Raw genomic sequence first — 14,320 nt, forward strand, 5'->3', positions numbered from 1 at the left:
CTAGCTTATTACAGGACGACTTGTGAAATAAATAAATGGATATTTAAATTATTGTATAAGCTCACTGCAGAGAATGCAGAACGATTAGACAAGTAGAAAAGATGACTTGCAATACCCGGATGACCGGTCTGATAACACAATCCCCAAATGTGTGGTTGTTATTCAGAAATGTCATACCGCTGTGTGGTTGGCGTGATCAATCAACATTTAGTATTCCAGGGGGCTATGTAATAATTAATAATTAACATGATTTTTTCCCCTCAATCACAGCTATCAAATCTCAGTGAAGGGTGTGATATTTATCGAATAATTACTTCCATTTCAGTCTGTTCCTCGAACACAAGCTATTGTATAGAAGACTTGGAATATAGGATTATAATTAATAAACAATACTTTTATGGTCATTTTTGGATCTTGACAGCCCCAGTCCCCATTCACTGTCATTGCATGGAAATAAGCAGGGTGAACATTCTACTAAACCTCTTATTTTGCATTTCCTATGAAAAAGAAAGTCATAAAGGTCTGTAACAATATGAGGGTGAGTAAATTCATTAAGTTTGAAAACTTGGTTTAGTGAGGTGTGAGAAAAGAAAGATAATGAAAAGGAAGGGTAATAAAAAGTGTTCCATAATGTCACATAATTCAGCCATATGAGAGTGCGTGGGTGAGAAAGGTCACCGCTCGAGTTTATAATGAAAATTATGAAGTTCAGCAATATCACTGTGTGGGAAAGATTCGTTTTATGAAACTGGCAATATTCTTTGGGCGTGCAGAGCGGAGTGCTAACAGTACAACACCCTTCAGCTTCGTTTCAATGGCATTTATTTGTCAGAATCAATGGTATCCTGCTATCGTCGGCTCAATGAAATCTTTCACATCGGCAGTGCTACTCAAAACAGCTATGTTGATTTTGAATTCTTCAATAATGCATTGAGTCTGTTTGGCTAATCATAGCTCCTGCATTAGCCTCACTGCATGCTAACTGCATGATTCTCTGCTCGCTCTCTCAGATGCTAAACAGTACTGTATACAGTATGTCCTGTAGCCTATATTACAACCAGTCGAGCACTAGCTCAGCAAACCATCAATAAACTGGTTTATGAGGTTTATTCAGCAAGATTTTGTCGTAACGGTACAGTTATTATTTGTAGCTTAATGCTCAATTAAAGCTATTGCAACTGTTCATTCATTCAAACACAGTTTGATTAAAAGACATCTCTGATTAAATAAGATATTATATTGTGGATTCTGTTATTGTCAGCAGTGAACAAGGTGAGAGAGAAGTTAGTGAACCCAAATGCAGTATTTAATGAAGATTATTCAAATGGCACAAGGCTTGATAAACAAATGTGTGAGGAAACAAGGGAATACATACAGACATGGGAATTAACAACATGAGGAACAGCTGTGAACACTGATGGAAAACAGGTGAAACTAATGATGATGCGCTTGCTGAATATGAAGGAAAGGTGAGATGAAGGGTGTGATAGTTATCTTGTACCCCCAAGTAGCTTGAACATAGTTTATTATTAGTTTGTAGCATAGCTAACATGCAGCATAGCTAATTTGAAGAGAAGTTTGACTGTTGTTTAACTGCTTTAACCCATTGTGATTGTTTGTTCTTTCAAAACATCTCTGAAAATTATAATTTTTTATTGTTGGATAGTAATCTTGCACTCTACCTCACACGTAGCTTTAGAGTAGCTACTATTTGTTATTAGCTTATAGCATAGCTTAGTACTTTTTCTAAGGAGTAGTTTGACTGTTGTTTAACTGCTTTGACCCAGTGTGATTGTTTGTTTGTTTTTCAAAACATCTCTGAAAATTACAATGTTTTATTATTGGATCTTAATCTTGCACTCTACCTCACACGTGGCTTTAGAGTAGTTAGCTACTATTTGTTATTAGCGTATAGCATAGCTTAAGACTTTTTCAAAGGAGCAGCTTGACTGTTGTTTAACTGCTTTTGTTATGAGTAGCTTGTTGCTTGCAATGTGTTTTTGTGCTATCAGGGAATATTTTCTGGACTGCTGCGGAGAGTATAAGCCAGTGTTTTGTTTTGTTTTTCATGAAAGTTTAAGCATCAAGGCCAGAGAGTTTTCCACACACTGTCTCTCACTCACTGCACATTGGGTAAACACCGACTCAGCAGGCAGCCGATTATTATTTTGTATAAGTCTCTTTTCCTTGAGTTTGAATGGTTTGGAGACAAGAATGCAACAGTGGTCTTACACTGCCAAACAATGTAAACACTCAGACACCAGTGAGATGACAGACAAACCCTCTTAACAATCACATATGCCGCAGAATGTGTCTTGTTTTCTTCTCTTTGTTTTGTCATTTAAATGAACAGATTGTGATATCTGCAGAGCGTCTATCAAGCGGTTGTCTTGTTTGTGGGGCCGCTTTTGGGATGTCACTTGCAAATTAGCATCTTTGTTTGCTTGTGTTCTCCTGAGGCCTTTCATTCTTTGGGTATGTTCGTATCGAGGGAAAGTATGTCTGTTAGAGTTTGTGGTGCGTTCCTCATTTTGTTCAACTATTGTCCGGTCTGAATAGAATCGTACAGCTTTTAGAGCATTCAGGCCGTGGAGTTTCTCAATGAGGCTATTATGGGGGGAAAAAAAAGCAGATTTTGCAAAGTCATTCTTTCAGCGTCTCATTCTTCTAATGTGTTTCTCATAAAAAGAGTCGCTACAGCTAATGTCTGTTCTTTTCGACCCACATAATTAAATCACCCCAAATAAATCTGCCGTCGTTTGCCAGATTCGATTCTAATCCTAATGTACCCGTGTTTCTTCAGCTACAGTCAGGATGAAGAATACATTTTTATTACAATGATTTTATTCAAATTAACTCTGGTCACATTAAAACTAGTTGTTTAAGTTTTTGCCATGCATTCATTTATTTTTGCTATTTTCAAATGGCATTTGATTTTATTGTATTGCCCCAGACGTTCAATATTTAATAAAGAAAATCCACCACTACATTTTTTGACTGATGATGATCTACACAATGAGTGATAATTTGTAAGATATTAAATATATATTTTAAACGCACACTGTGTGTGTGTGTGTGTGTATATATTTTAGGGATGTACCAATAATTAGTACTCGCCGATACTGAGTAAATGGTTTAACCGTAGCGGTTTTCAAAGTGCTTTACACTGTGTCCCATTCATCCATTCACACACTCATACACCAATGATGGCAGAGCTGCTATGTAAGGCGCTAGCCTGCCATTGGGAGCAACTTGGGGTTAATGTCTTGCCCAATGACACTTCAGCATGTGGAGTCGTGTGGGCCGGGAATCGAACCGCCAACCCTGCGATTAGTGGCCAACCCGCTCTACCAACTGAGCCACAGCCACCCCAATACCACCTGCCTAAAATTGCGTAGGTCCCCCTAGTGCCACCAAAACAGCGCCAGCAATAGCATTCAGAGATGATAAACTTCTCATCACAATTGTACAGAGTGGTTATCTGAGTTATCGTAGACTTTGTCAGTTCAAACCAGTTTGGCCATTCTCTGTTGACCTCTCACATCAACAAAGTGTTTCCATCCGCAGAACTGCCGCTCACTGGATGTTTTTGGCAGCATTTGGAATAAATTCTAGAGACCGTTGTGTGTGAAAATCCCAGAAATACTCAAACCAGCCCATCTGGCACCAACGATCATCTATGCGATTATCTAATCAGCCAGTTGTGTGGCAGCAGTGCAGTGCATACAATCATGCAGATTCGGGTCAGGAGCTTCAGTTAATGTTCACATGAACCATCAGAATGGTGTAAAAAATTTGATCTCAGTGATTTGGACCATATCATGATTGTTGGTGCCAGACAGGCTGGTTTGAGTATTTCTGGGATTTTCACTCACAACAGTCTCTAGAATTTACTCCGAATGATGCCAAAAACAAAAAAACATTTTTACACATATATATGTGTACATATGTATATATATATATATATATATATATATATATATATATATATAAATAAATAAAAATATATAAAGGTAAATATCACTTACATAAAAGTACATTTTTGTAGTCATTTAATTTGACCTTGTTACGCTTATTAATTTAATTGTATTTAGGATACCAAAAACATTTAACCCTAACAAGACAAAGCCCATTTTAAAATGTCATTTTCTCACTAAAGTTTTCAAACAAAATACATAATTTGAGATTGGAATTGCATTTGTTGGTTCAGAAAAACATAAACTGATTGTGATATGTATATCCACAGTTGGATATTGTTGGTAGACACATTAAACTAGCGTGAGTGTGAAAAGTGTGTTTTGATGGAGGCTAATTTCTAAAAGTCCACACGGCCAATCGTGCTTATATTTAAGAACAAGAGGTTTGCTTTATCAGTCAATGTTTTGCATTTATACACATTAGTATGATAGGACAAGAGGTCAGGAGAATGGACAAACAGTCTTAGGCAACAAATGGGACAGCCAAAGGTAATCTACAACGGGAAACAAACTTAGTGGAACGATATGAATCCATAAGGCCGTTTCCCTCGGTAATGAGGTTTGATGATGTCTTGGCTTTTATTTCAGGCGATGAGCATGATAGAGGTTATTATCCCCAGAGACAAATGGAGATTTTATCTCCCTCTCTCCACGCGGCATGCACCGATGTCCTTGGACTCGCCTCATTTTGGTTTAAGGCCTTGAGACAATTTAAGATCTTGGTCGCATAACACTGTGACAAAATAATGGTTTGGATTGGAAAACTAGCTGACCACTGGCTGAATATTGAGCAGTGTAAACTGTATGCCTGACACTTTTTTTTATTAAAAAGTATGCAAAAGTGTAAAAACAATTGCATGTGCGTGCTAGTGCTTTTAGTAAAAACAAGATAATTAACCTGTTGCACTTTTTACAGTTGTACAATGAAAAACCTAATAAGTTGAATTTACTTAGCAGTGTCTCCAAAACATGTGTAATTAATGTAAGTTCAAAAATAAACAAGAACTTAATGTGACACAAGTAGACTTAACTCAGATTTGCCATTTCAACATTATTGTTTCTACTCAATAATTTTAGTTTAATTGACTCTTAATTTAGATCATGCAATAACACCGCTTAAAAAATATTACAACTGATTCTCAGTCAATCATCAAATACACTTAATTCTCCAAAGAAATGCAAAGAAACCTGTACTTCAGTTGCTCAATAGTTTAAGTTATTAACACTTAAAACATTGGCTTTTTAAGATAAATACGTTATTATTAGATATTGTAGTTATGAGCTCAAAACTTGTTTTCATTGCAGGCACCAAGTTCACATCACAAGGTATGCATTATTAAAAATGGACAATTAAATACAGCAACTGCGCGATTGGATTGAAAGCTATATCAAGACGGCACATTATTTCTATCAGGAAGACTTGCAGATTTGAGTTAGATTTAAGATGACATTTATTTGATGAATATAAAACAGAACTGTAATGTCTCTCTTTGGCTTAAGCCCCGTCTGGAGGTCCGAAGAAGTTGTACTCGGAACCGTCATATCCTACCGGGGATAGGAGGCAGGGGCGAGAATTACCCCCGTGCAGGACGGGACTCAACAGGTGGTGGTGGGGTGGTGGAGGTTGCCGTGTTAGCACACTGAAACAGCAATGTGATAGATTGTGAGCAGACTTATAAAGCAATGGCTTACATGTGATTGGCCAGGAGTTACCCCGCTAATGGTGCGATGATGTACAGCTGGTAGTCTTCCCGCTAGAACTACGCTGTGCTTACATATCTCGGGACAAAATAGACAGTAAGAAAAAAGCAAGGATAATTTCATGCCACCTTTCAACAACAGCGATGGAAACATATTCTTATCCGAGCTGGACAGCCTGTGCTCATCCACTGATAGAGGAAACATTATCTTTACCTTCTGAACAAAGCAAGAGAATGACTGTCAGACTGCAGAGAAACGGCACTCATTAAAATATCCGCGAGAGAAATGCTGCGTTAATTTTTACCTCAATGATTGGCATGGAAAACAATAGACGGAGCTCATACTCATTCATTGTTTTCCTTCAAAACGATAATGATTAACATTCGGTGTGTTTGTGACTTGTCGTGCAAAATGGTTTTATGCTTGACTTCTTGCAACGTTACTCTGAGGAAGTTTGACCAAGCGGTTTTCAAACTTTTAATCAGTTGGTTTGCATGGAAGTTGCTCCTTTTTCTTTCAACAGATTAATTATGCTTCTGTGTTTTAATATGCGTTTGATGCTTCTAATAGAGTGCATTAAAACATAATAGACAGCGAACGACATATTCTTTGAGGAAATCTCTTGAAAACAGTCTGTTCTTACAGGTATTGATTGAAAAAGGCTGAAACAAGGTACTTTTTCTGTGAACAAGAGGTTCACAGAAAGTTTCTTCCCTGTAGTTTTGGTAGCATTTTTTTACTCAGTCTCCCAGGATCCATCCAGAACACTGTATCAATGCATTGACAATCCCCCTCACCACCCTAGGATTGTGGTGGTGAGTTTTGCATGGGCAAACTTCACTCACATTTTCTATTGTTTGTTTTAATTTCTCTGCTGACATGGTTTTTCTTTCAGAACTGCCATTTCACATGCCTTGTTTAGAGAGAGAGAGGTTGTCAGTGAGATGTTTTGTTGCTGGTTTGGGTCCACAGTCGTGAGTCTATGAACCCCCTGAGGGAAAAAAACAGCACAACTTCGTAAACAAGACCCGCTGACACACACACACACACGCACACACACACTCACATGCACTCACACACACAATGTATGGCAAGAGTGCACAGTGAGAGAAATAGAGAATGAGGAAGGGTATTGACAGGAATGGAGCGCTAGAGAGATGTTAATGTTGAAGAACTCCCGTTGTATGAGCCAATCTATACCACTATATGCTAATTAGAAAAAACAACAATAATAAAAAACAATATAATACAGATATGAATGTATGTACGGAAATATATATACACTCACCTAGAACTTTATTAGGAACACCTGTACACCTACTTATTAATTTGATTATCTAATCAGCCAATCATGTGGCAGCAATGCACTGCATAAAATCATGCAAATATGGGTCAGGAGCTTCAGTTAATGTTCACATCAACCATCACAATAGGGAAAATTGGCATGATTGTTGGTGCCAGACAGGCTGGTTTGACTGGTATAACTGCAGATCTCCTTGGATTTTCATGCACAACAGACACTATAGTCTCTAGAGTTTACTCAGAATGGTGCCAAAAACAAAAAACATACAGTCAGCGGCAGTTCTGAGGACAGAAACACATTGTTGATGAAAAAGGTCAACGGAGAATGGCCAGACAGGTTTGAGCTCACAGAAAGGCTACAGTAACTCAGATAACCACTCTGTACATTTGTAGTGTGCAGAATAGCATCTAAGAATGCAAACACATCGAACCTTGAGGCGAATGGGCTACGACAGCAGAAGACCATATTGGGAACTATTTTTAGGACCATACAGTTCCTAATAAAGTTCTAGGTGAGTGTATATATATATAAACAATAAATAGGGCCTTTATTAATATATGGGGGAGAATGGGGCTAGTAACGATAACATGGATAACATCCATCCACATCCATCCATCCATCCATCCATCCACATCCATCCACATCCATCCATCCATCCATCCATCATCCATCCATCCATCCATCCACATCCATCCATCCATCCATCCATCCATCCATCCACATCCATCCATCCACATCCATCCATCCATCCATCCACATCCATCCATCCACATCCATCCATCCACATCCATCCATCCATCCACATCCATCCATCCATCCATCCATCCATCCATCCATCCATCCATCCACATCCATCCATCCATCCATCCATCCACATCCATCCATCCATCCATCCATCCATCCACATCCATCCATCCATCCATCCACATCCATCCATCCATCCATCCACATCCATCATCCACATCCATCCATCCATCCACATCCATCCATCCATCCATCCATCCATCCATCCATCCATCCACATCCATCCATCCATCCATCCACATCCATCCATCCATCCACATCCATCCATCCATCCACATCCATCCACATCCATCCATCCACATCCATCATCCACATCCATCCATCCATCCACATCCATCCACATCCATCCATCCACATCCATCATCCACATCCATCCATCCATCCACATCCATCCACATACATCCATCCATCCAAATTTTCTAATTAAAGATTGAAATGCTCAGTTGCATTGTAATTTCGATGAATCCACTTTAAATGTTTGTTTTAAGTGTGTATCGAGCATAACTCTCTCTGGAGTGCAAAGCATAAACTCTGTTTGATGAAGTGCAACATTAGACGTGACCTCGCCCTTAATTAGGGCTGTTCATTTATTGATTTAGTTGAGAGCAAAGACTGCTGTTCAAATCTGCTGTTTCATTTCTGGGCCAGGAGCGTTTATGAGGGTTTACGAATAAGCTGCCTACAGAGACTGTATTTTAAGGCATCATAAGCTTGCTGCTGATTCGCAGGAGTATTTCACCCAACACATTTTGCATCATTAACCCACCTTCATTTCGTCCGAACTCTGTGTGTCTTTCTTTTATCCGTGGATCGGAAGAATATTTTTACTTTCACACCAATCCCGAGTGAAACAGCAGGTTATTAATTCATAAAGGTTTACTTTTCACCCTGTTCTTTACATAATGCTATGTTATGACATCTAAACACTGCTACTATAGCGCATGGCTTGTAAGATGATAACGTATTAACGTGTGAAGTACAAAAACCAACTACATTTACAAGCTTGTTTGAGTGCGATCAAATTGCGCAGTATCTCAACTGATAGATTGTCACACTTGCAATGCAAAGGTACGAACACGGCTGGACTGGTAATCTGGCATTCCGGACATTTTCCCGGTGGGCTGACGTACTTTGGGGCCAACCAGGGGCGGACCGGCCATCGGGAGAACCGAGCGGGCCGGTGGGTCGGCCGCGAATCGGCCGGAATGGGCCGCGATAAGCCAAAATGAGCCTCCGTGTTATGCTGAACGGACCACAAAACGGCGCCGCGATATGCAGAAAAGAACAGCGAAAGACACCCCAACAACTTTGGCTGAACGCCAGCCCCGCCCCTCAACAACTTTTGGGCCAGTTGCTATGTAAAATCCCAGGCTGATTTTTCTTCCCAGTCCAGCCCTGGGTACGAATCCTACAGTGCATGCGAGTTGACACAAAATGACATGGTTGCTTCGGCAATCGATCCTTTGCTAAGCCCCACCTCAAAAGTGCTTCTGACCAATCCTGTTTTAGCAACTGTTGCCCTGCCGCTATTACACTGACACGCTTTTGCTATTTTCCAATAGGAGCCTATGGACATAATGTATGTTTGAGTACTTTTAGCCGGGATTTGATCCAAATAATAAAAAAACTAGTTTTTGCCAGTTGTCATTTGTAATAGTGAGACGAATTAGCCAGAGAGGATACACTCAATGTTGTTCTTTATTTTTTTAAATAATCTTTATACAAATCTTGCGAAGAACATGTTATGGATTAAACTGTGTCATTCCTCATTGCATATCTGCAACAACACCTACATTTGTTCCCAGATAAATTAAAGCTGAACATTAATTTATTCATGCATTGATTGTAAATAGTAAAAGTGATAAATAAACAGTTCACAGCATCAAAATGAGCGTGTTATAAGACGTTATAAACAGCTCTGTTCACTTACGCTAATGTTATTAGATGTGTAATCACTATTAAATGAAGTTTTCTCTTTTCAAGTGACTGTAATAATCATTTGCCTTGATTCTGGGTTCAGTCTCCGCAGTTTTTATTCAAATTACTGTGTAATTTAACAATTTATTTTACAAACATCTTCAGATAAATATGCGTTACAATGTCACTCTTCATACCAGCCCACATAAAAATAATATCCATTCCGTTTATGAGAATATTTAGCCAAAAAACTAGTCCGTCCACGGCAATCTCCCATTCATTCCAATGGGGAATTCTGCAGGGCTTTTCAGAGTGAGCGACTGCAACAAAAGGGGGCGGAGCTTAGCAAAGAGTTAATTGCGTTTTTCATCTCACATTTGCTATCGGTTAGATTTAGGTTAAAGGTTTAGGGATGGGAGGTCAGTTTTATTAATTTTAAAACTCAATGAACTCGCACTAACCTTGAAAACGTCGTCTTTTTGGGAAAACGTTTAACTCGCTTTTAGCGCCACTCAGTGGACATTTCACCTCGGAACTGCCGCAATACTACGTGTATGAACCCGTACTATCATTTAGCAAAAATTTTGCCACGGTCATGTAATTTTCAAAACATCCGACTCAATAGATGTCAACAGTTTCAAGTCATATATTGAACTACGTTTATGATACTTTGAAGGTGCTTTTGTGTCCTTTTTGAAGCATGGAAAACTCACCATTAATTGTAATTACAGCACAATTCTTCAGAATTTCTTCTCAAGTCAATTTACAACAAGTGGGTGAATAATGACAAAGTTTACATTTCTAACATTCTTACGTTCAGTCACGAGTCTATATATCGACCATCATTTTACAACGGCTTCTAATGTTTAAGCAGCAAGGGTCGAGTTCTCGTCTACAGGTCAAAACAAAGTCTAAAAGGTCTATTCCAGCCCTGTTTCTGCAGTGTGGATATACCTCTGTCTCTGGTAGATGTATTTGTACATTGGTGCGGATGGATTTTGGTTGTTTTCCTCACAGTAATGGGAAGTGAAGCAGTAATGGCCTGACTATAGCAGTGTTAGAGAATGGAGAGCGACTGTAGCGGTCGAGGGTTTAGTAATGGCTGCTCTGCTCTACCACGCTCATTATTTCACTCGCCAATGAGACCGCAGAGAGTCCAGCGTTCTGCTCCACTGCAGCCCAAATGCATCCTGCATACAGTACATCACGCTTCTGATTTTGAGTGAAAACTCCCCAAGTAAGTTGTGTGTTTGTAATGAGTGGTGGGAGATGAACGCAGAAGTAGAGTGTGTGTTCTCATTGGTAAACTAAATGGAAATTGCTTGTCAATCTGCAATGAATATTCAGGAGTCTTTGGACTGTACTGTGCCACGAGCTTTGGATTTTTCTCTACATTACACACTTGAATTCTCACATATAGCAACCTATGAAATGCCACAGTATTTACAATACATGTTCTTAATTCGTTATTACCAGAAAGGTAAAGTGTGTGTGTTTGATGTGGTTTTAAATACAAATATATTTAATATTTATAGAGCAACTACAGTTGATTAATCACATCCCTTTGTAAAGGATGTAAAGGCTGAATATACACATATTTTCAACGCAAGAACATGACGCAGATGCTTCAAGTTTGATTTTGTGCGTTGCATTCTTAACACTGCCACAAGGGGTGCTACAGTGAGATTATTGTGAACTGTCTGCTTCTATGTCATGTACCTGTAGAGCAACAGTTTGAGGTAATATATTAGTCAATATATATATTTAGAATGACAGTGCCCCTCCCCAAAATACTACCAGCCAATAATTAGCAATAGCATGTAACAAATTATGTTTTGGCAGTGTGTCTTAAAGGTGACCTTTTATGCAAAATGTACTTTTACATGGTGTTTGTACATAAATGTGAGTCAGCAGTGTGTGTACACAACCAACTTATAATGTTAAAAGTCCACCCACTCTTTCTTATATTTCTATTAATCAAAAACAATGTGTCAAAATGAATGGTTTTCATAGGCCACGCCCACGACTGGTGATGGACTCCACCCTATTATCATAGATCCACCCCAGAGTGATCTACACACAGTCCGCCATCTTTTTCCGCACTGGAGCAGATTCAGTGAGAAGAATAATGTCTAGAATAAGTGTTCTGTTGTTGGCTGTAAAAGAGTCTTCAAATACTCCGGCATCAAAGCCACTGAAGACACAGTGGACAAGTTTTGGACAAGGAAATGTGCCCAAAAACATACAAAAATGTGCGTATGTTTGTGCAAATCATTTTACACCACACTGCTTTGTGAATGAGTGTCAATATAAAGCAGGATTTTCAAAAAAAAGTTACCTTTGTCTCTGATTGTATTCGTGGAGATCAGATATACACATGGCTGAACTCATAAAAGGGCTGGACTGGTAATCTGGTATACCGGGCATTTTCCCGGTGGGCCGACACACTTTGGGGCCGATCAGAGGCGGACTGGCCATCGCGAGAACAGAGCGGGCCGGTGGGCCACGATAAGCTAAAATGAGCTGCCGTGTTATGCAGAGCCGACCACAAAATGGTGTCGCGATATGCAGAAAAGACCCCACCCCTGCTCAACTTTTGGGCTAGTTGCTATGTAAAATCCCCGGCTGATTTCTCTTCCCAGTCCAGCCCTGCCTGAACTCCGGTAATTACGCTGTCAGTCATATTCTGATTTTTTGTTGCTGTAGTATCCTAAGCACGAGCTGTAAAGGCACATCCCTCTTCCCGAAAGGGGGCGGGGAGACTTAACTCATTTGCATTTAAAGAGACTCGCACTAAACCAGCGTGTTTTTGATTCCACCCAACAAAAGGCATTTACAACTTCACAGACACATTCTGGGGACACCTGAGACTTATATTACATCTTGTAAATAGGGGCATAATAGATCTCCTTCAAATTAAAGTCTATTGGTTATCTACAAAAAAAAGAAAAGGGATGAGGCCTTTGATATGTCCCACCCCGACTTCCTATTTTAATATAAAATATATTAACACATGAAATAAAACTGTGCTTGTCAAGCCTTTTAAACACACATAAACACAAAAGAGGCAAGTTACCAACACCTGAAACCTAAATGCAAAGAGACAGATGACAGATATTGTTAGCGATGGCATGGTTGTTTTGTGGCTGAAGGCGACAGATAATTGCGTGTTAATTGCCGTGCGTTCTCGTTAAAGTGTTGATGTGACCTGCACTATTGAGAATTTCATGCATGACAGGATTTGGTCTTGGTGAATATCTGATTGAGCAGGAGGATATGTTGTGCTCTTTCTCCACATCTTCAATCAGTGGCTATTGTGAAAGTACTGCAACGTGATGTGGATGTTGAAGAGCATATCATCTGTAAGTGCTTGTGTACTGATGCAACATTATTTCTGAAGTCTTCTCTAGTGTTGACCAAACACGCCTAAAAAGAAGAAATGACTCCTAGGAAATGATTGCACTTGAAATGCCTTACCTGAAGAACATCTGGCAGAGAAAAGCAGTGACTGAACGGGTAAATGTCCAATCAAACAAATCCATGTTTATAGCTCCGTGTACTGGATTGTCATTTCCAGACGTAAACCTCGTTCTTTCTTTCTTTTCGTTTTTCTTTCTCCCTCCCTCCCACTATCTGTCCGACTGATTATCTGTCTATCTGTCTGTTTGTCTGATTATCTGTCTGATTATCTATCCGTCTTTCTGTCTGATTATCTATCCGTCTTTCTGTCTGATTATCTGTCTGTCTGTCTGATTATCTGTCTGTCTGATTATCTATCTGTCTGTTTGTCTGATTATCTGTCTGTCTGTCTGATTATCTGTCTGTCTGATTATCTGTCTGATTATCTGTCTGTCTATCAGTCTGTCTATCATCTATCTGTCTGTCATCTATCTATCTATCTATCTATCTATCTATCTATCTATCTATCTATCTATCTATCTATCTATCTATCTATCTATCTATCTGTCTGTCTGTCTGTCTGTCTGTCTGTCTGACTGATTATATATCTGTCTGTCTGATTATCTGTCTGTCTGTCTGATTATCTGTCTGTCTGATTATCTATCTGTCTGTCTGTCTGATTATCTGTCTGTCTGTCAGTCTGTCTATCATCTATATGTCTGTCATCTATCTGTCTGTCTATCTATCTATCTATCTATCTATCTATCTATCTATCTATCTATCTGTCTGTCTGTCTGTCTATCTGTCTGTTTGTTTGTCATCCATCTATCTATTTATCTATCTATCTATCTATCTATCTATCTATCTATCTGTCTGTCATCTATCTGTCTGTCATCTATCTGTCTGTCTATCTATCTATCTATCTATCTATCTGTCTGTCTGTCTGTCTGACTCATTATCTATCTATCTGTCTGTCTGATTATCTGTCTGTCCGTCCATCTGATTATTTATATGTCTGTGTGTCTGTCTGTCTGTCTGATTATCTATCTATCTGTCTGTCTGATTATCTATCTGTCTGTCTGTCCATCCAGCCCTCCGATTATTTGTCTGTCTGTCTGTCTGATTATCTGTCTGTCTGTCCGTCCATCCGATTATTTATATGTCTGTGTGTCTGTCTGTCTGATTGTCTGTCTGTCTCTCTGTCTGATTATCTGTCTGT

Source organism: Xyrauchen texanus, chromosome 8 (assembly GCF_025860055.1).
Source record: "Xyrauchen texanus isolate HMW12.3.18 chromosome 8, RBS_HiC_50CHRs, whole genome shotgun sequence".
NCBI classification, from domain to species: domain Eukaryota; kingdom Metazoa; phylum Chordata; class Actinopteri; order Cypriniformes; family Catostomidae; genus Xyrauchen; species Xyrauchen texanus.